Source organism: Anser anser (genome assembly GCF_964211835.1).
Source record: "Anser anser genome assembly, chromosome: 1".
NCBI classification, from domain to species: domain Eukaryota; kingdom Metazoa; phylum Chordata; class Aves; order Anseriformes; family Anatidae; genus Anser; species Anser anser.
Window position 1 is genome coordinate 3,466,736 of NC_139720.1, and position 23,696 is coordinate 3,490,431.

The following is a 23,696-nucleotide window of genomic DNA, read 5'->3' on the forward strand; positions in this document are numbered from 1 at the left end:
AGACATGAAGAATTAAGCTGTCACTAACATTTAGAAATCAACATTAGGCCACGGTGGGGATGGGGGAGGAAGCGGACGGTTGTACTATATCAGCATCTGCAACCTCTGAGCCTCTCCACAATTCCTTGCTGAGCTGGCCTCTATCCATCCTGGAAAGAATGCAAAAGAAATAATGGGATGATAATAACTATATTTATATCTAAATAAATTTAGAAAGAAAATAAGTAATTACTTTTTTTTTTTTTGTTTCACAAAGACTCACCTAGCATCACTGAGGATGCCTGGGTATCCTGCCAGACACTCAGCTTCTGGCACAGAAAGCTGCAGGTCTCCCATGGGTCTCGTGTCACATCCACCAGCCTAGGAGGACATCACAGGGACATCTGCAGTGGCATTAGACAGCTACTTTCAGGCAGCATGGTCAAGTCTCTGCAGCTCTTCCTCGGGCACAGAAACCAAAAAACCAAATGAGGGACTACAACAGCAAAGGACTAGGGAAGGTGGATAAACACAGGTGATAAATTTAAGCTGAGAGAAGTGGAAGGGGATACAGAGCAAAGCATCCTCCCACTCCCTGAGGCATCTCCCCTCTGACCACCAGTGCTGAGCCTGGGGATACTGGAGGCCCAGGGAGAGCCCTGGAGATAGCAGAAATCCTCTTAAATCTAGCATCAGGATGTGTGCTTAGGGCTGGGGGATAGCAGTGTTAAGACCTTATGATGCCAGGGAGCATCTCACAGAAACAGAGTAAATAAAAGGTGAGAAGTGCAGCCAGAACAGCAGCAGGAGTTTCTGGAGTAGACACTTCTCACACCTCTGCGTGCTTCCCACCCCCACAGCGTACATGGGATGACAAACCCTCCCAAAGCCCATCCTGCCCATCCCCAAACGTCTTGGTCGTGATGAACTTCCCCCCTTCCAACCTTCACCCCATCATTCCTCACATCCCCAGGGAGGAAAGGGGAAACAGAGACGGGGAAGGGGGCTGGGGACGGGACCTCCCCTTCCACAGCGGGGGGTATTTTCCTATCCGAAGCTGATTAGATTTGGACAGAGCGCTTCTTTTCAGAGCAGTTCAGTGCTTTCTTTTCCTTCCAGCCACGGTGGGAAGGGGGCTTCTGGAGGCAGCAGTGGTGCCTGATGCAGCAAGGAGGAAGCGGTGGCCGCGCTGACGAGGGCAGGCTGCAGGACATCAGGTCACACTCTGTCCCCGGAGCAATCCCGGCCCGCTGCAATGCACAGATGGCTCCTTTTCGTCTGACCTCATTGTTTAATCTGACCTGATCCGGTGCCGTAATCTAACGGCCATTTTAATCACCACTACGAAGCTAGGATTGTTTTCCCTGGGCTCCACCCCAAATTCCTTCCCCGTGAGGGTACGAGCACAGCCCAGATGCCATCCATCCAAGGGGACGTCCTCCGCAAACTGCTGCGTGCAGCCTGCGTGGGAGCTGCTCCCTGCACACAAAGGGGTGATGCTGCTTCCCCCCGCCATCACCACAGTCTGCAATAAAAGGAAATTTCCATTTCGTGAAATCAGCAGAAATTTCTCATGCAGTTGCTACAGGAGATGTAGCACCCCAGAAACAAGTTCCAAGGGTTTCTAAGACCCTTGGGAATTTTTGTTCAATGCTTCTGTAGCATTTTAGAAAGAAATAATGATTAGAAAGTTACCTTGGTTGCAAAACACTTGGTTTTGTCTCTCGACTCTGCCAAAGAGACCCTGTGCATGACCTTGGTCAATTCTTTCAGTATTGGTGACAGCACCTAAACCGTAGGCACCAGAAGACTTCCCCATTTCTGTGACCTGCCTTTTTGCTCTGGTCCTTCTCTGACTTCGTGTTCAGACTAAGGTAGGCACAGGTGATCCCCAGCCCACCATGGGAAGGTAACAGACGGCATATCCCCCAGGGAAGATGCAGAGGTCTCCAGTTGCCTGCCTACAGATTAGGACCTCCATACCTCAGTTCTCCGTGTATAAAAGGCTCAGCCGAGCTTCTCCAGATCTACATTGATCATTAAAGCAGCAAGGAAAAGATGAGCAGGCACACAGGACTTTTGCAGAGTCCCAGAAAACTGTACCTGATTCAGAACCCACAGCATAGCATTCGATCTGGCACTGCCTGCACCCAGCAAATACAGGCCTATGCACACGCACACCCCATATAGCTCCGTATAGCTGCAGGTCAGAGGAGTGCACAGAAAGGATTTATTCCACACCCCCTTCTGCCCACAACCTCAGAGGGTGGGAAGGGACCTGGAAAGGTCACCGTGTCCATTACGTCCCCCCCAGGGCAGGATCAGCTCTCCGATGGCCCCGCTGACAGCTGTTTGTGTAACCTGCCCTCAAAGACCTCCTGTAAAGGGAGGCCCACGTCCTCCTCCCAGCTATCTTCTCCTCGTCTCTCTGGGGTAGCTCAGAGGATTTTCCCACGCTGTCCGAATTACACTGCATTATCCCAAGCTACAGAGAGCTGCTCTCAGGGAGGGCAGTTGCTGCAGCTCTCTTCCAAGGCTGAAGAAGAAGAAACAGTTTGCTAATACCATTTGCTAATACCAGGAAAAAATATTCTAGCCTTTGCTTCACGTCAGCAGGCACTCCCTAATTCACAACCCCGTCAGCATCTAGGAGAGGACATGGCTCCTCCAGGATCTGTTTGGCAGCAGAAGGCACTCAAGTGGCCCCAGCTCTTGCTCTCCTGAGGTGCAGAGCCTTGTTCCCTGCAATGCTATAGCAAAAAGTGAGAAAAAATTGTTTCCCTGCCTCTATTCTCTCCCTGCCCCAGACTGACCTGGGATGCCCCCTTACTGAGTTGCCTTGTTCTGAACATCTTGCTTTGCTGAGGGATCCCCATATATTCTGTTTCAGCAAAATTTGTCTCCAGCCCTCTCCTCATGCCTTGCTGTACCAATAGCTCTGCTCCATGCTCCCATGGGGAACAGCCTTCAGATGAACATCACAAGAGGATAACAGACAGTGAGAAGTCCAGCTTCTTAAACACCTTGGAGTTCTCCACCCTTTTTTCTTCACCATGGACAATTTACTCTGTTTTTCCTTTAGGATTAAGGAGGTTGGCAGTTAACAAGCAAATATTTATGCCTCAACTGATAGTTGTTGGAAAATCCTCTGGTTGGGGTTTGAGATAGCACTTTGATGCTGGAAGAAGCCCCATCTGCAATGTTTCCCAGCCCAGGGACAGCACTTCTTCTATCCCCAGTCTAAGTTTCACCGCTGCCTATTTTAAGGAGACTGCTAAGACCATGCCCAAGATATTTATTTACCTTCTAACTGTGAAGCTGTCACATTTCTCTGTTTTTCTCTGTAATCAAGTGTGCTACAACTGCAAGGCAATTCTAGGAATACAGCAACACACCATTATTGCAGCAGCTGAAACTTTACCACAAAAAGCATACTCATGATCAAATTGAAAGACTTAGCAATACCCATTCTTCTATTTCCTACAGTATTACATTGGCTTTCTTGATGAAACAATTTTCACTTCAGTATTCTCACGGTGAAACTGCTCCCAGACGCTTGAGCTTAGACTGCAAATTTGTCAGAGAAGTCAGTTTCACAGATTCTCCCAGGTGACTTTAAAGAATGGAAATCCTGGAGGGTTGGTCTGTGGTTGTGGGTTTTGTTTTGTTTTGCTCTGTTTTTTCTGTGTCAAATTCATTTTATTTGATTTGGGAGGGCTGAAAATCAGAAACAAGATCTCTCAGTGCCCTATTTTAACCGTATTATTTAAATGTGCTGTCACATTGGCCTCAGTATTGCTTGAGAGCCTCCTTGGAAGGAGGTGACACCAAGGGATTGCAGATAGAAGGATAATTTCTTGGTGCAGCGCACCAAAGGATTTAAATGCAAAGTGCTCCTTTACTTCTGAGGCACCACACCTCTTAATTAAGGACTGATTAAAGTTTTGGGATTGTTTTTTCACATAACCATTATTTTACAAGGACTGGTCCTCTGCCAGGGCTGCACCGGTTCCACCCTGAGGATTTGGAGACCTCAAGTCTAGGAGTCCAGGTTCTTTTAAACATGGATGGATTTTATTTGGAGAAGTGGTTTCATAGCCTCTCTTTGTCTCTCAACCATGTAGCATAGTTTTTGTGTTTTAAAAAAATCATCTTGGCCAGAACAACGTATGTCCCGGTACCTGCAATGCCTCTCGGAGTTTGGTTGGAGCCTGGGCTAGGTCTGTGAGACATGGGTATATAGCACAGGTTGCAATTTGACATTACCCCATAGGAGGAGGAAGATGGGGGCATGAGATCACGAAAGGTTGTCCAAAATGGCTGTACCAGCACCAGTGACTTCTCTGGATCACCAAGAAGAATGAAAGCCATCTCGTAGCAGAGGTACAAAGATGTACTGACTTCTCAGTACTAGGTTAAAGGCTGGACTAGATGATCCTGGAGGTCTTTTCCAACCCAAATGATTCTATGATTCTATGTCAGAGGGGTGATGGGCTGGGGAAGAGTGGCCATGGCGAGCTTGTCTCCATGACCACCGAGCAGAATACACATTTTCAGTGCTTTGGAAGCCCTCAGAGGACAAAAAACATATTGGGTCTATTCTTTGAAAACAAGCAAGGGCCAAAATCATCATAAAGCAAGAAAATAGTAAGCAGGAGACAGGAAAGGCAGTCACCCTTGGACACATAGAAAGATGAGACACAACACAGGTGTAACTTGTTATCCAAAACCCTGACCTCTGAAGCCACATGAAAATCAGCGGAACAATCCCTGCCTTTCACTGGCTTCTCCCACCTTGTTTCAGGTCAGCCTGACACCTCCACACCATCCGGGCACATTCCCAATGCATGGGCCTGCCCATGTTAAATGGATGGCAGCCACAGGACTTCTGTTCCCCATCCTGCACAACATCTGCAGCGGCCTCAAATCGTCTCCTAACACACAGCAAATGTTTTTCTCCGCTCAGCCTCATCCATCTCGTTGAACTGTATCTGCTCTCACATTGTGGTGTTTACGTTCTTCAAAGAACCGAAAGCCGTTATCCTATCTTCGCCTTAGTCATAATTTGGCCAGGATTTATATATTTCTTTCTCCCTTTATTTTCTAATCTGCCCTCTCAAGTCTCTCCCTTCAGGAGACTGGTCTCACAGGCTGCTTCGGTTTCTGTGTTTATCTTGGACCGGGAACAACTTTTTGAAATCCTAATAATGTCGATTTCGCAAAGCTAGCTGCAAAGCAAAGGACTTTTGCACTCAACAAGCTCACGCATGGCAAAGTGCAGCGGGACAGCTGTTGAACTGCAAAGGGATTAGCAGAGCTAAGCAGATACCCTTGAGACATTATGCCCCAGTCCCTTAGGTCTTTCTTCGCCAGGGGAGTGACCGATGTGAGCTTCACTGTCCCTCCCCGATAGAAATTAGCCAGCAGGATCATAACACGGATCTTGGCAAGAAGCTCCTGTGAAAGCTGCTCCAAGAGCACATCACAGGGCTGTGTAACTGGGAGGGCAGTGCCTGGTCTCTGGGCACCAGGCTGCAGGAACCAGCTCGTCCCTGAGAAATGTGTCTTTTCGTGGGGCTATGTGAGACTGGGATTTAGATAAATGGCACGTCAGACTCTATCCCTTTATCAGCCATCATCATTAGCATGCAAACGGGCTGGAAACCACAGCTCACCCAGGCTTCTGCATCTGGCTGTTGGGGTGTCAGAGGGAAAGGAATGCAACAACAACGGAAGAAATGGAGGAGGGAGCCAGTTCTGCAAGCCCATCTCCCTGTGTGTGATGTATGGCAGGTCTGATCACTGACTGGGGGGAATATCACGGGGAAAAGGCTCTTCTGCTCACTTTGGGATAAAGCTCGATCAGACCCCAGGGGGAGTTAATGAAGGTAAACCACTCCCAAAAAGGGCTGAACCACTTGGGCTTTGACTTTTTAGGCTGCCTGTGGGGTTATCGGCATTTTCTGTCTATGCAAACTGAAGGCTCTTGGTGTTCACTGGAACTTCTGTCAGGTCTGAAATGGATGTGAAGCTGAAACCAGGGTGAATGGTACCCGGAGGTCCCCCTTCTTACTGCTCTGCTCCTCCACAGCAAGGTTTTTTGGTGGGATCAGTAAGGGGAAGAGGTTGTACAGCCTCAATGTGGTTGTACCATTCAGTCAGGCCATCAGGAGAAAGTACGTGCTTGATGTGTAGGGTTAATCTCAGTGAAAAGAGAGAAACCACAGAGCATTCCTCTAGAGACTGTTTCTCTCCCAATGCATGTAAAAAAAAAATCAGACAAGAGGCCACTGTGATCCCAAGGGAACAACCAGGACATGGTCATGGGATGCCAGGAATCCTGCTTTTGGCTTATCACAGGCCTGCGCTGAGGCTTTGGCCACCTCCACCCCTCGTGTTCTCCACTTTGCCCACTGCCTTCTGCATCATTACCTTGGAAGCTCACAGGAGGTTTTTTCTGTGAATACGTGGGGGTGCCCGCATGTGCGCAACACACTGAGGCCTCTCACTACAATGGCAATATAAATTATATTGTGTCAAATTCTTGGAGCGGTGGCATTGGAAGAGTTTCCTCCCTTAGAGGCTTTGCAAAATAACTACCTGTGAAATTAAATTAAACATTGCCTCTCTTGGGGTTTAAATAATACTCTCCCTCTAGCTTGGGATGAGGGTTTCTTTTTATTATATTACTTTATAGATTAAGACAGCACAGAAAATTAATTACTTTTTTTCAGTAAGGCTTTTTTTTTTTTTTTCTTTCCAGATTCTAGATTTTCAATTTACAAAAGAGAACTGAGTGGGGACCACAGGAAATTCCACTTATGTGAGGAATGCAACCCTAAGATCTCGTTCCTGGTACCTGGCCTGTTCTGCTCATCGGATCTGCTCTGCCTCCCCCAGCTGATAAGAGCACTGCTGGGTCTGCCTGCCACATTCATTCAATTACTCTTGACGCTGTCTTTTGTCTCCGGTGTGTCCTGCACAGACACAAATCAAAGATGTCACGTCCTGCAGAGCCCTGGCTTGGCCTGGAGGGCAGAGATCTCCACTCTGCCCTGTCACAACCATTTGTTACATGGCAGGAGAGGTGCGGGGCAGGAATTCAGATGCTGCTTTTGGCTCATCCTCCAGCCTGGGACAGAAAGCTTGAAGGAAGGGGTTTTGCAGCACTGCATTGGCCACAGCTCATCCGGTGGTCCTGAGAGTGCAGCTGGGAGGGGAAGAGCAAAGCATGATTAATATCTAATTGTGGCAGGGGCAGAAGGACAGAAAAATCCTTGTGAATATCTTCATTGTCTTTCAGATCAGCAAATCTCGGGTAGAGACCCCAAAGGAATGCACGCACACAAATACACTCATTTGAGTGTGTGTATATATATATATATATATAAAGAAGCAGTGGAAAAAGGACTGAAAGCAGATCCTTTCAGAGCTATAATCCAAACCTGGTGCCAGCACTGGGGTCACGAGACCTGTCCCCACCTCCCCAAACCTCTTCTCTGAGACACCCCCCCCCACCCCCCTGCCCCCCCTTCTCCAACCCTTTACAGGATTTTGATGCAAGCGAAACCAAAAGCACTAAATCCCCTCCGGTAAAATCCTTCCCCCGCCCTCTGTCTCTCTTTGCCAGAACTTTTTTCCCCCTCTTTCTTCCTCTTTATGTTATCACCCCAGGCTCGAAACCTTTCTGGGAGCAGCTTTCCCAGTGAGCTCAGTGCCTACCTCCACTACCCCCATGACATCTCTCTCCATGAGCAAAGCAGTAGGGGGGGATGCATGAGCCAACAGAAGGCAGCCCTGCTGGAAATTTGGCCAAATTCAGCCCTGGCCATCGACGGGCAGGCAGGTACCACCATGTCCCACAGGTCACTAAGCCATTGCCAATGTTTTCTGTGCAGTGCTGGCTCAGGGAGGATCTTTCTGAAGTGCAGAGGGCAGCAGTTTTATCTGTTGCAGCTGGCTATCTTTAGACGATTTTAATAAATCAGGGAGATTAAAAACATTCCTCCCTCCAGCCTCCTCAGAGGTGTTTAACCCCATCAGGCTAGGTGAGGAGGAGGATAGCTTTTGAAAACCAATTGCATTAAGAGGGAGATCTGGAGGAGTTTACAGCCAAGTTATCTCCTCTTGAGCAAGTCCTGTGTTAAAGTGATGGTCTCAGCTTCCAAACCACCCTGCAGAGGGGTAACCAGCCTTCAGGTATCAGCCTTAAAGAAAACAAAGATTGCAGAAGGTGCCTGTCCTGCCCTGTCTCCAATAGATATTATTCTCATTGCACACACTATTAGAGATCTTTCATTTATTTATTAAGTAGTGTGAATCCTTCCAACACCTTCTTCCCTAGAGGACACAGCACTTAAATTTGTTGCTTGATTTTGGCAGTTTTGGAGAGGCAATCTCTTTCCTCAAGGGTCCCAGAGGTAGTCCTTATCCCCCTATCCAAGGGAGTCCCTGCTAGATGGACATCCAGCTCCTGTCCTTCTGCACTCCTGACATGTCAGGTACAGCAGGCCCCATAGTGCTCTACACAGCAAGCCTGGGTCCTTCAACATGGCCTGAAAGCAAAAATCCCCATTAATCACTGTTGGAGGGATACCTGTAAGCCTCACGAATCCAAATCTTTTCACCTAGTAGATCAGGAGAGAGGCTTTGAGCGAAACACCTCTGTGTTCCCCAGGGAAAGCTGTAGTTTGAGTGATTTGCTGCCAGCACGGTATTTGCAATAAGAACCCACACCAAGGTCCTCCACAAACCATGACCTTAAGCTTGCCCACCCACCTGTAGGCACTATCTAATCACTCCTAGAGATTGTTCCCTAAGGAAATGTGCTTCCCTTCCCAGCAAAGCCTTGTCCATTGACAGAGATGGAGTGCTGCCTTTATGGTGGATTGGGAGGTGCAGAGCTGGCTGCAAAGAGCTCTCTCCTTCCTGCTTGAGTCTTTATGGAGAACAGCTTATCGTTGTAGCATTTTCTTTTCTTGTGCAGAAGTCTGGACCTTCACAATCCATTTTCAGCCTTGAAGTGCAGCTCCCACTTACCACTTTTCTGCAGTAGTCAAGTGTTTCTCTGTGCAATGACAATAATGGCATCCATGTTCCTAAATTTAACCTGTTTTTTCACAATAGGAACAATTTTTAGAAGTAGTCACTCAGCTAAAATGTGCCAGCAAGGCTGTTTCCAAAAGCCACATGCACGTGGAAAAGAAAAGGTGAAGGAATACGATTGGGTCTATGGCTGCATCACACAACCAGGACTCCACCTCCTGGATTAGCTATTGCTGATGGGGGGCCAAAATTCCATGTACTCCAGGGTAAATCCACAGCTGCAAATGCCCTGAAGGACACAAAAGCCCCAGACAAACAAGGGCATTGGATATGCAACTATGTCAGAAAGAAATGTGGGACCTGGGCCATGACAGTGCTAGGTAAAGGCAGGGTTCCCTCCTCTTTTCCCACAGATCCTCCATCTCTGCTTTCAGCACAGTTAGTAGACAATGGGGAAAAGGTGGTTTTGAAACCATTAAACATTGAAAATTCACCTGCATTTTCTGCCCACAACAGTCAGATTTTAAAGGAATTCAAACTTTGACTTCACTGGATTTTGCAGTCAGCGTTGCATTTGTTTCATTCTTTTTCCCCTGAGAAATTCCCATTTCTTCACAAATAAAAACAAACCTTGTACAAGAGCCCTGGGGCTGAAGACGAACAGCAAACATTAACAAATTGCATCAGAATTTTCTGGAAACATCACCCATGGGATTCCTACCTCACTTTCCCCATTCTCGGATTTCATGAGGCACTATTTAAAACTTCTGATGTTGTCTGGGGGCATGAACCACCTTCTGCTCCCACTTGCCCCAACAGGTGACAGAAGGTGAACTTGTCCTTTAGCTCAGGGTACATTCTGAGTCTAAAATATGCAGATGTTGTCTCTGCACCTGCCCTGTACTTGTATTTTTCAGCTGGCTGTTAAAGGGTATACTGCCTCGAAGGGGTAGCTTTCCTTGTTGCTGCTATCACCATTCTCTATCAAATGGGGTCCTAAGGGGACCTGCAAGGTCTGAAGTGCTGCACTATTGCAAACGCTACTGCAGAAGACAATCAGAAGAGCTGACATGGTTTTAGATTGAAGCGAGAAGGTAATGATGTAGCTTTATGTCTGTTTTTACTACCCATCACCCTAGATTCATACTCAGATATCAACATGTCTATGAGGAGGGATAGATCCCACTCCTGTTTCAGGTGCTTACCTCCAAGGATGAAAAGTGCCCAAACCGATACCACAACCACATCTGTGAATGTGAATAAACTGGTAAACAACACATTCCCTGAGTGTAATAAACTGCTTCAACATCCAACAACGTTGCAGCACGTAAATCCTCACTCTTAAACAGGATATAAGCATCATTTGTTTTCCCCGTGGACCTCTAATTCAGATGACTCCTCATCCAGGAACCCAACATAACTTCTGATGTTTTTTGTAGTGGAAGCTCACGTCCTAATTAATTGAAAGAATGAGAAAAAACAGCTGCCTTCTTGAAAAGAGACCCTCCTTACAAGTCTTGTGTTAACAGGAGGAGCAGGAAGATACCAACAGCTGCATGAAATCACTATAATTAAAAAAGAAAGAAAAAAAGAAAGAAAACTTCCCTGTAAGCAGATAGCTGTGGGCGTCCTGCAGCAGGGAAAGGTTAATTCCAGCCTCATCTCCCAGCTGGCTTCACGAGGACAGAGGTTAAAGCTGAAGCTGTAGGATACACATGTCAGCACAGCTCAGATCTCTGACTAACAGTCACCCAGACATCCTCCTGGGGTCTGCCCCAACTAAACCTCTTCCTCTTATATGATAAAGAGAATCCATCTTCCAGCATCCTATAATGGAGTTAAAAAATAAGTGTTATTAAATATGAATGCTTAAGAGGTTGCATCTCCGCTTGAGAATGCTGTCCTTATACCTTAGGAAACTAGTGTTAAGAAGAGAGATCCCCCGGGGGCTACTAGATAGACAGACTATTGAAAATAACTGGAAGCTGGAGAATATCTGGAGTGGGGGATTATATATGCTTGCCCCCCTTGGACCCATCCCTTGGGTCTGCTTGCAGCCACTCTTCTGTTGGCTTTCCTTCTACAGACAGGGTCAGGCTGTCCCACCAAAGCCAAATAACCCTTCCTAGGAAGGGGGAAAGCTGGAGGAAGAGGGAAAAATGAAAAGAAAAAAAAAAATATTTAAAGCTCAACTGCTCTTGGAAGTGCCCAAGGAGAAGGTGCTCTGGGTAAAGTCCTGGCAGGAGAAGGGAACAGAAGTCACCCCTGTCATTGCTGGGACCTCCCAACCCGGTTTTCTCACCTGCGAAGGAGACTTTGATTTGTGGTGGCCTTGGAGGATGAAAGTCTAAATAAAAAAAAATGGGGAAAAGCACAAGCAGGACCTCAACAAAAAGCTCTGGAGGAGCAGCTGCAGCCTGTCTCATCTGACACACTGCAGAAGAGACAAGGGTTGGAGGATGCTCCAAAGGTTGTTGTGAATGTGCCCATACCCCTTTTGGGTACATTGGTACTCCTTTTGGATACATTTTGGTACATTGGAGCTTTTACCCCAATACGTGCACCCTCCAGGCTTCTTGAGTCAACTTGGACAGATCAGTGGCTAAAGTCTCCTGGACTGTGACATAGACAACATTCTCTAAAAGTTTTAACAAGGCATAACACTATTCTCTATTCTGTTGGTAATTCCTTGCTCTCAGGCCCTGTACTGGTCGTCTTCACTGCCCACAAAACTTGCTCCTCATCAGGGAGCCAGGATCCATCCCATATTAAAACTTTCTTCCATGCAACTCTTACTAAACCTGCCCTTCTTCCATGCTTCAGCACACCAGAAGGCTGCTGTGTTAAAATAGTGATATATCAAAGCAGCAGTGCTAAGGCTGAGGTACCAGGAGGCCAATGCCACTCCGCTGGAAATCCCAGAGCTGTCCTTTAAATGACTGCAAGGAAAGCAAATAAACCAGCCCTTATGCATGCATTCCTCCAAGATTATCAGGTACAAGTCGGTGCTGGTTCACAGGCAATGGGATGGCCATAAGCAGGTCCTGTGCTCATCCTTTGCAGAGGTGGGGTGTTTGTTGGGTTTTTTTTGTTTGTTTTGTTTTGTTTTGTTTTGTTGTTGTTTGTTGTTGGTTTTTTTTGTGGGTTTTGGTGTCTTTTTTTTTTTGGGGGGGTGTTTTTTTTTTTTTGGTTTGGTTTGGTTTTGGTTTGGTTGTGGTTTTTTTTGGGGGGTTAGTTGTTGTTATTTTTTCCCCACAGGAAAATTAAATTGTTCTTTCATTACCAATCTTAAGAAATGCAATTTAAGTTTGGATTTTGGAAATCACACCAGAAATGTAGAGTATAAAAACATCAGTATTCTGCAGAGAATAGTGCAAGCTGCGGAGTGGACTGAGAAAGACATTTACTTAATCCTTGCCAAAGTGCAGAACACCATAAATCCTATACCTACTTGAAACTTGATTCCCTTCATGGGAGGTCTGGGCGACCTTTATCTCTGAAGGTTTCCTGTGAGCTTTCAACCTCTTGTGCTTTGAGCTTTGGACAGCACTAGTCAAGGAGTTGATTTTTTCTCCTTCCTAAAATTTCGTCGAAAGTAAACTGGCATTTTAAGTGACATTTTCCTTGGGAAATGTGTGGATGTTTTTTAATGAATTCTTTTGTTGTTGTTTTATTGGTGAAAGGGTTTTGTTACAGCGGTTTTTCAGTATGTTTGTGTTTGTTTGCTTATCTTACAAAGGCCCAAGAAAGGGACTGGGGGGAGGAGGGGTTTTTTTTTTCACCAAAAAGGCTGAATTCTCTAACTGAAAGCTTTAGGGGAACAAATCCTGATTTTGGAAAAGAACATTTAAAAAGCTGTGGTTGTCGTGAAGCATTTGTGTGCATTGTGTGTGTATGAATGACCAACCAACCACCCTCCATACCTACAGCTGTACTGCTAAACCAAACATTTCACAAGGCTGCCTGGTGGCCAGCAGCCAGGGTGGCACGACCCAAATTTTCGTGTCTGGGTCTGTAACCTGCCACTTTAACAGACTAATCCAGACACAGACTGCAAAATGGGTAACCATACACATCCTCGTGAGTCTTAGCATCCCAACAGCCAGTGGAAATTTGGTGATAATTTGGTGTTTTGGAAACAGCAACATTGAAGTCTATTCCAGCCATGCTCCCCAAGGTCTTAGTGCTCACAGCATGTGGCAGGTGACCACAGAGCATCACCCTTTAACACACAGGTATAACCAGATGGAATACCTTAATTTGAAGACTTTCTTGAAAGCAGATTTGATTTTTTAATTTGATTTTTTTTTCGTCTCCCCAAGTGAAGAAAACCTGTTGTTAGAGCACATAATTCAGACCCATACAAGTACTTTTACAAAGTGTGGTTAAGCCCTCCTAGAAGGAAAAATTTGTTCTGAACATGTGCACAGTCCCAAACCAGATGAAGCAGAGCCATCTTCAGGTTCATGGTTTCACAGGGATGTTTATGTCCCTGTTCGGGGTGAGGGGGCAAGGACAGCCTGCTTGCTTGACAATAAAACCTGGTCTTAGAGGATTCTCTTCTCCACCACTTCAGCCTGTTTTCTCCATCGAAGTGGATCAAGGGAAGTACACTTCACATTTCTGAGCCTCAGTTCTGTGTCTGGGTCTTATCTTTCATCCCCCAAAAGGAAGGTAGCACAAAATCCAAGGAAGAAGAGCATCCCACCATGACAACGTACAGGGACAGGAGATCCTAGATGAAGAAACTGTTGGAAAAGACTGTGGAGTGGGCCTGGTGCTAAGGAGTGGGGAACACTACTTCCTCTGTCACTTTATTTTACCCCTCTGAAGATTTGATATCACTACAATGCCATTGACAGGTGTGGTTGGCCCAGAAAGCTAAGGAAGAAGTTAAGAGGGAGTAACCCTTCCGAGTCAGTTGTGATTGAGGAAGTCTCCAAAAATAACAGCCTAAAATAGGATAAACGGTGAAAAACTGGAAAAGTTATCCCTTTTAGAATTAATTATGAGGGGGGAGGGCAGTGATAAGAGAAGAGAGAAGCCCTCTACACCATCATCAGGAAGAACAAGACCTTGAGCATTTAGACATGCTGAAAAGCAATTGCTTCACCAGAGTTATTCCTGGGATCTCTCTCTTAACACCCTGCTCCCTCCTTTCTCTTCACTCCTTCATAATTCCCATTTGTATGGTTTGTTATCTCATTTATTATTCAGCTCTATTCAGCGTCTAGACAGCCTGATCTGGTTGGCAGGTCTTGGAATATGCATCCTTCAGGGCCTGATTCTCTCCCACGAAAGGTGAAGAGCCATGTACTTACTCCTCCAGACATCTCATCTTTTTTTTTTTTTTTTTTTTTTCCTGTGTAACTCCCCTTTCGTTAGTCTAGCCAGGAGATCTGACCTCCCACCACTCAGCTTTCCCCTGGATGAAGATGGTCCTTGGGTCAGAAGAGCCATGTCAGAAAAAACCTCTTCTCCAAGACTTGCCAAAAAGTGTGTGTCCTTAACAGAGGACAAGAGAGTTGTGACCTTATGCTCCTTTCTTCCTTCCCCTGGGCAACTTCATCCTGCCCATCCTTATCCCACCCTGGGTTATCTTCTCCAGTGAAGAAATGTGGCGGATGATGCAGTGTAGGGATGAGTCAAGATACACAGCTTCCTTCCTCCCTCACTCATCCAGGTAAACCTTACCTCTTTATATCACAATCATTTTCAGTTTTCTGTTGAATTCTGAGTCGGCGCTGTTGTTTTTCCTCAATATAGGAAATATAAGGGGTGGGTTTGCCTTTTTTCTTGTTTAATTGAGCCCCCACTTGCACCAAAATGAGAAATGAGAACTTGCATAAGACAAGCACACTAATGCAGAACAATAGCAAAGATCAATAAACAATTCAATCCTTTCTGAGAAAACAAGTCTGAGGCAACCTCCGGGAATCAAATAAAGTACACATACACAAAAACAGCAAAAAAACAGCCGCTCTGCATATTAATTCAAGCCAACTGCTTTTCCAAAGTGGAACTTGAAAAACATAAACAAGTTACAACAAAAACAGAGGAAATTGGCTGGCATTTCCCAGTCTTCCTTTCACAGCTTTTGAAGATATTTGATAAGAGATCCTCTTGGTCTTTTGAAGTCAGGGACAGTCCATTTCCAATGCCAATTGCAAGGCAGAGTCATCATTTTCAAAGGAAATAATGGTTTCCATCACTGCTACATAAAGACCAAATTCCATCTTATGGACCACAACTCCTCCTCCGGTGGGACAACGCAGATCAGAAGATGTCTGAGAGCTCCCAGGCAGGGTTTTTCTGATGAAGGGGACTGGTTAAAAAACAAATACTCAGAGGAAATGGATTCAGGTTCTGAGAAAATGGACCCTTCTGAAGAGAGTCCTTTTATCATGAGCATGACATATTCAATATTTAGAGCCTTCAATACTTTCAGCCTCAAGTCCCAGTGGCAAAAAAAACACATTTTGAGCAGAAGTCTGACTCCTCCATTTGGCTATTTCTATTGATTTTCCTTGGCATGGATATTCCAGGGATTGAGGCCACTGGGACTGGGGCTTAACTCAGCAGTTCCCAAGCTGTAGACAGCCTTAAGGCAATCATCTAGACTCCCTGCAAAGAACAAAATGGGCAAGTCCAAAATGTATTTCTTCTCGTACTACAATGGGTAGACAAATCTGAGTGGATGAACTGATCCCTAAAAATGTCTGTTCTTCTTCTTTGAGTATTAAGGCAGTGGGGATTAGCAGATTAGAAATAGGATTCTGAAGTTAACCAACACAGACCCCTTCGCATTTTCCTACCAAGACTGAAAGATCTTTCGCCTCTGTAGGAGAACTTGAAAGTCACTTGTAATGCAACAATTGGAGATACCTATCAAAGAGAACAAGGCGGAATATTTCTTTCAGTTTGAAATATTTATCATTTAAAAAGAAATGCTTATCTCAGTTGCTGTTATAAGGGTATATCTGCTTGTTCAGCAGAAATGATGGGGATGTCAAGTCACAAGCCTGTAACATAAACTGATGCTCATGCTTACCTGGCATCTTGTCAGGAACTGGTCAAAGGACTGGTAAGACTAACAAAGACCTAAAAAAAAGAGCCTTCACTGGGGTGAATCATCTGCTTTAATAGGGACACATCCTCCCCAGGGCTACTGGGAGGACGTGTTCAGGAATCTTTTATTCTTGGAGGAAGTCATTTCCAAAAAATGTACTAGGAAAAGGTGTGGTCACTACAGCAAGCTATGATGTTATAAAATGGGTATAACATCTTTCTTTAACCCATCAACTGATCTGTGGTAATTAACTACCTGAATGTGTAGTCTTACCAAGCCTCTGTTGCCAAAAACAAAAGTTCATCAGCCTTTAAAACATCTGTCAGGGCTGGCACAGGGCAGTAGTATGGGCAGTTACTGGGGCCTCAGCTGATGGCTTGTAGCTTGCTAAGCCACAGTCCCTAAATCACTTTAGAACTTGTGTGTACCCATCCACCTAACACATCTGAAGAATTCATTTGAGGAAGAAAGCTCATTGGGGATGTACAGTTATATGTACTACCCACACTTGATTGGTAGAACATGCAGCACTAGGTATAAAGACACCCTTAATTTTAACTACAACCTGCTGATACGCACAGAGGAATGGTCTGAGTTAAGGCATTGCTGATAGCTTGCCTACTTGAGATACTACCAGTGCCAACACAGCTGCAAAACCATATCTGTTGACTGATAAACCCTCGCCACTGTGGCATGTGGGCACAGAAGAAATTGTAATATTGAAGAGTACAAGGCTAGCATCCCTTCTGCCACTGGTGCATTGATAAAAGACTGCTGAGCTCTGACTTACAGAAACTGATCATTCTTTGTGTGGCTCTGATACATGGGAGGTGAAAGAGAGGCTCTGGATAAAGAAGATTTAGGTTGCGGGCTAGGCAAGCTTTTGGGAGCTGTTTGATGTGGGCTTTGATGCTTTATTGTGCATTTCTCATCTATCTAACTGTATTCATGTGGCAGTAAAATGCAAGAGTCCAAATGAGAGTGTTTTCTTTGTGTGTGAAAGCAAAATAAAAGCAAAGTTTGCTACCCAAAAGCTCCAGAAAATTAAAAAAAAAGATATTATTCATATTCAAGAAGACAGAAGAAGAATTAAAACAATAACAATGGCATACTCAGGTATGGTCAATGATGAAGGCAGGAGTTGAGACCAGCTTTCCTGACAGTGTATTGCTTTATTCTTGTGCCCACCCTGGCTGACAGAATCAGAAGCTGGAGGAAGGGGAGGACTTGCACATTACAAAAGTAGGCAGGCATAATTTTTAGGAAGGACACTTGTTTGCATGACTACCACGTTTCCTTATCTCATTGACGCTTCTGTTCTATGGGCATAATTGTTCACCTCCCCTTCTACTACCAATAACAAAAGCGGTAGAAAACCACTGGCCCTCTTCTTCTGTGTTTCACATCTCCATCTATTTTCTCTTGACATTTGCTGTGAGTACTGAGCGTACCGTCCAGTCAGAAAGTCAGTGTCGTACCATGATGTATGGCGTTTCATTCTGTTACAAGTATGTTTGCTCTGCCAGAGATACAGCCCTGAATTGGGCAAGGAGCAACAAAGAGCCCACAGAGGAGGTAATTTATCCTTTCCTCAGACACATCCATGAAAGCAACTTATCTTCCCCTTCATCCACCCAGAGTCAGGATGTGGCTCTTATCTGCCTGTAAGCCAGACAGAATGGAGCGTGTTGCCCTTTAAGGTCACGCCGCTGAAAAAGAAAAAAAGAAAAAGAAAAAGAGAGAGAGAGAAGGAAAAAGAAAAAAAAAAAAAGAGAGAGAGAGAAGGAGAAGTATTTTTAAGTTTTTTTTTGTTTTTTTTTTTTTTTTTTTTTTCCTAGCAGCCTGGGGTGTTGGCCATGCCTATCATGAGCAGTCACTGGGGAACGGGGGAATCACAGACTTCTGCATTTGAGGTCTGTCTTCAGGCAAACCCATTCAACTCCCAAGCCAGCACAACATTTTCTGGGGTTCAGCTGCCCAAAGGTTGATGTCCACAAGCCTACCATTGAACGAGCCACACTAGACCCCTTTTGTACACACAAAAGAGCCAGCCAATGCAGTCAGCGAATGACAAGGCAGTCAGCGAATGACGAGGTATGATGCATCCTCTGCTAACAGGAATGTCTATAGTGGATGTGATTCATCTCATGCCACTTCCCACTATCCTTCCGTTGACCATAATTGGAGCCTTAGTCCCCAGCGGAGAAGTGACCCCCAGTACAAAAGGTGCACATTTCAGTGTATCCACTCTTAATGTTAAATCAGATGAATCCCACCCCAGTGACTCAGAGATAAGGAATTGCGTTTATATGGGCATGTGCGGTGAAATATTTCCTTTGTTTTGTTTTCAAATCTGACTCCTGGTCATTTTACTTGATGCTTCCTATGATGCCTGTGCTATGAATAATAGTGAGTAACCGTTCCCTACTCACCTTCTCCATTCCTCCTCTACTGCTCATAGTCTTAACATGGTTTTAGAACAGCAACTAAGTGATGCCATACAAAAAGTACAGAGGTACTGCTGCTGTAAGTAGCTCCACGATGTTACTTTCTGTTTTGTTCATTATTCCCTTCCTGTAATTCCTAACATTCAATTCCCCTGAGCTTTCAGCTGACATTATCATCCACGCTGATGATAAGATCTCTTTTCTGAGAAGAAATAGCTACCCTGGAGACCATCACTGTGTATAAACCTTTAGGGCTGCATTTCCCACATGAGCATTACTTTGCATTTACTAACACACAGCTTCACCTGTCTCTTTGTTGCATGTTGTCTCAGGAGTTCAAGACGCTCCTGCAGCTCCTGATGGGAATATTAGTTTCGATTATCATGAATAATTCTATGTCATCAGCAAGCTTTACTGCTTCTTTATTGTCAGTCTTTTCCAAATCATTTATGAGTGTGTCAAAGAACACAGACCTCAGTGGAAACCCCTGCAGGACTCTCCCATCAATGCTTTCCATTATCAAAACAGAGCAATTTGTTGTTTCTTACCTTTTAATCAATTAATAATCCACAAGAGTAATCTACTCCGCAGTTTCATTCACTGATTTTTTTGTTGAAAATCTTTTCTGAGAACACTCCCATTTCTACTACACCAGCTGGATCATTCTAAACCACATGTTCACAAAGTCCTTCAAAGCTGTTTGATTTCTGGGGAATAATTTCTCTCTAAAAGCAGTGTTGCCTCTTCTTTGATATGTTGCATTTAGCCCTGAGACTGCGGATGCTCTTCCTCCTTGTAGAGTCTACCAGTGTGTCCAATACAGGTATCAGGGCCACTCAACTGCAGTTTTCCAGACCCTTCTTGGTTCCCTTTTCCACAATGCACAACAAAATTTTATATTTCATACTGTCCTGTAACCAAGTCTGATATAACTTACAAGTTGCATATTATAATTAATAATACCGTGGTTTTGTATCTCCATTCCCTTAGAACTCTTGAATCATTTTCTTTTTTTTATATATTTTAAATATTATTTTAATATTTCTTCTGTTAGAAATTGTTCCTCTGATTGACCCCTCCTCCTTTCTCCCTAAGATAAGTTCTGATGTAGAAACCATCTTAAGTTACTCCACAGTTCACACGAGTGGAAGAATCCATCAAACCTTTCTGCTATACACAGCAGCTCCATCTTCCTTGCACATCCCTTTTACTCCAGTCATGTCTAAGTCCCACAGACTCCCTGACAGATTCTTCCACCAATAACTTTTTGAAAGGTTTTATTACTGTTTCATTCTTTTAGCAAAGCGGTTCTCAAAATCTGTTGGAATGGTTTAAGTTTTACATTAAACTACCAGACATTAAGCTCTTTTCATTTTTATTTTTATTTTTTTTAATTTTTTGTTTAAATATTTCTAAGGATTCTCTTTTTCTTCAAATGGTCACTTTTACTCTTTTGCTAACAGATGACATCTATCTAGGTATAGTCCTTTTCAAAACCGTTTTAATATGTGGCATATGTTTATCCCCTGAGACTTCAAGTGGTTGCCGTTAAGTACTTGCTATAACATCCACAGACATTCTGTCCCTTTTGCTGTTTCATTTGGTTTTCTTTTTGAAAACTTCCCCATTTTGATTACATATAACCCCTTTTGGGCATAAAGTTTCATTAGTAGAATCTTTTACTTTTTTCTTCTTGCAAGTATTTTAGCTTATGTATGTTATGGTCTCTATCACAGTGCAGTGCAGGTTGCCTTTGGAAGCTGCTGGAATTCACAGACTTCAGAAACAAGGAAAAAAAAAATCCTGTGATTCTTCCCATTTTATTGCATTCTTTGTATAGCGGTTGTATTTTTTGTTTGCTTTTTTGTTTGTTTGTTGATTTTTTTTAACCACTTTTATACCTCTAGTAAGGGGCGGGAAAGAACTGTACTCTGACAGTCATTGATAAGAGTACACTGAGACATATTTGCAGAGCATCATTCAATCATATCCTGGAAAGAACCTCTGGAGGTCTCTGGTCCAATTTTCTGCTGAAAGCCAGGTTAACTTCAAAGTTAGCTTATGTTGTGCAAAGTCTCCTCTAGCCAAATTTCAATCATCTCTAAGAAGGAGATTCTACAGCTCTTGCAATAGTCAGTCATGCCCATGGTGAAGAATTTCACCTTAAATCCAGTCAGCTTTTCCTTTGCTGCAAGGGTTTGCTCTTCTCTTGTCATCTCACCACAGAAGAAAATGAAGTTTTTCACCTGTCCTCAGTAAGTCACGCTGGATGTTTGCGACCAGTTTTCTGTCCTTCATATGCCTGGAAAAGGCTCGCAAGGGAATTTTCTTTATAATTTTCCCAAGGACCAAAATGCGGTTGACTGGATTTAAATTCCCTGGACCCTTTTACTTCCCCCTTTGAAGCCAGCTTTGATGTTTGCCTTCACAGTCCCTAGTTTAATCCCCTGCTCTGGGTTGTAGCTCTCTCTCCCTGCTACAAGGCAGGTAGTTCTAGGAGGTGTGAGGAAAGATCTTGCCAGTAAATACTGAGACAAAGAAAGCACTGTGTACTTATTTCCGTATAAATAGCCCCACAGAGTTTTGTGGCAATGGAGGAAGCAGCTGCGTCTATAACCTTTTATTGGAGCAGTTTCAATCAGAGACACCCACTTCTAAGGGCAGCGTTTCTGTGCAGTATCATCATTAGAACAGAGTTAAGGACTACCTGATGATGATATCAGCTGCTTGTTTTGGAGCTAAAGCTGTTTTCCTCAACACACTGCGCAAGGCTCCTTGCTCAGTTAATGCTAACCTTTCCCACAGATGCCAGAGGGTTAGCAGAGCTGTGTTACAGACAGATTTACCAACCAGCCATCCAGCACTGAGTGCTGAGTGCAGGTAAGGGGGAAGAGCAATCTCTTCATCACCGTGGCAGGACAAGGGTTATCACCCATGGGTTACCATTTACCCATGATTCAGGATCATAACCGAATGTGTATCAAATATATGCTGCCTGGAAAGCTGAACTGAAAGGATGGAGTAAGGAGTGTTGCTGCTGTCTACGCTGTTTGCCACTTGTAGGGTCTGATTCTTCAGATCCTGACCTTGGTGTAGCTCAGCCTTGCCTTTGCCCCTGATTCATCAAGTACCCAAAAGCAGAATCTGTCTCTACATCTTCAAAGGGTTGCACTTGGTAGAAAGGTTAGGACTGACCCATGTTAGCTCAGAGAACCATGCCTGGAGCTCCTGGACACTACCACTAATATGGAGCACTGCTAACAAGAACATGGGTACATTTTTAACCTGTTCTCTTTCCACACTGCTGAGCTCCATCCTTTCCCCTGTCTCTAAAACTCCTGTCTTTCACAGGACCTGAAAGTTCAGATCTCTCCTGTAGAGGCTCTGGTCTGATTTCAAAGTGAAATCTGCCTTTCAGTGCTCTGCCTTGCCACATGCCAGTCTCCCTCCCCTCCTTATACTCCCCATAATTTATGTTCTCCTGCCTCCTTGATGGGATTTTACGTTTAAACAATGTTCCACCATGTACCAGTTCCCCCTGCTAAGTGAATGTCAGTACCAGATTGACTCAGCTCCTCGGCATGCAGGTAATTTCTCCAGCTCCCTCCCATGGCATTCCTCCCCAGTGCCTGAAGGATTCCCAGTGCAAGCAATTAGATGTCCATGTGTGTCCTAGATAGCTAGAGAGCTTTTATTTGTATTGCACTTAACCTACAAAGACATAATGTGTAGATTTAAAATAAGTTTTCTGACAGATCTGTCTTGAAAATCTCCTATTGTCTTGTTAAAAGTTTTAGTCCAAACACCTGATTTGTTTTTCAGTTGTATTCTAGGACTACCTGGGAGCTGGGAACCGTCCAGAACTAAGCCTACTTGGTGGTGATAGCTGTGTGTTGTATTCAAACAGGAGCTCTACAAGCCCCCATGTACAGAAGTGCCAGCTCCAATAGACACAGGCAGTTACGGCCAAAAAGTAGAGCATGCAAAGAAATGAGGAAGCTTCCCCTGAAGATCAGCAACTGCAAGCAAAATCCAAGAGCCTCAGAGCCTTACTAGTGCCTGGCTGGGACAGGTGATGTACACATATACCATCACATCACATACACAGCCATCGTCTTCTGTTCTGCGTTGATGCTGCTTTAAAAAAGCACTCTTCTCTCTGCAGATATCTGCTTTGTGGCCTTTGTAATCCAGAGAAAGACAGAAGTCAAAACCTGTGCACAGCGTGACCCTTCTCCCTCCCACCCAACATCCTCACAGAGCCCCTCTGGACATGTCGAGCCACTGGCTACTGTACAGGGCTTACTGGAGCTCGTGTGATAGCCAAGGCTAGGCTGGGTGCTTGGCATGTGGCATATGTATAGCCCTATCTGCTTCCTTCTCGTAGCAGAGAGCTAGGTCCTGGCTAGTCCTTTATCTCTGACCCATCATTCTTTACACGTCCACTTATGCTGATGGACTTTGAAGATTTCTCTGTTGATGTGTTTTTTGAGCTGCCTCAGCCTTCAAATGAGCGGTTGAGATGAGCTGGAAAAACACCACAGAGGACATTGCCAAAAGGAGTTCAACATCCCTAAGGAGAGAACCGGCCTGGCTTACAGGCTTACTTATTTGTTCCATCATTTTTATTTATTTTTTTTTTCCACCAGCCCCCCCAGACATGTGTTCCTCTTATTGCCGTAACTGGAAGCAGCTTGTGGAAGGAGAGCCAAGCAGAGTGTCCCAATTAAAGTCATAATTCACTCCACAGGTCTGATGGGTTTGCGTCAGGATTACGAAGGCAAAACCAAGACAGTTACAGATCCATGAAGTAACAGCAGGCTGATAAAAAAGAACGAGGGAGGAGGATCACATTCCTCGCAGCTAGGTAGGCGGGTAGTACGGATGAAAATAAGTACATGTAGTCCTCTGTTCAGTGATGTACACTGAGTTCTCTGCTCGTCAAAGCCTGTGTGAGCCTTATCAACTGAACAGGGCCTTCATATCTCCTTGAGAACTTCACTGAGCCAGGTCATGCCCCTGAGGTGTGATCTCCCCCGTGGGGTTGTAACTGTTCAGCCCCATGAAACCAGCCCTCCACCCACTCTTACTCTCTTTGATGGCTCTAAAGGTCAGCATTTCTCAACTGGACACCTCCCCACCCCAAAGGCACATAC

At 44.7% G+C, this 23,696-nt stretch overlaps 1 long non-coding RNA gene across 1 annotated transcript; it reads right to left on the reverse strand.

The window, feature by feature from the left end:
• Positions 1 to 5,561: 5,561 nt before the first annotated feature.
• Positions 5,562 to 11,824, reverse strand: LOC310892825. The gene is made up of 3 exons (XR_014578496.1): positions 10,230 to 11,824; positions 8,576 to 9,088; positions 5,562 to 7,189 (listed from the first exon to the last, which is right to left on the reverse strand). It is a non-coding gene; the product is annotated as an uncharacterized lncRNA (long non-coding RNA).
• Between the last annotated feature and the right edge of the window lie 11,872 nt (positions 11,825 to 23,696).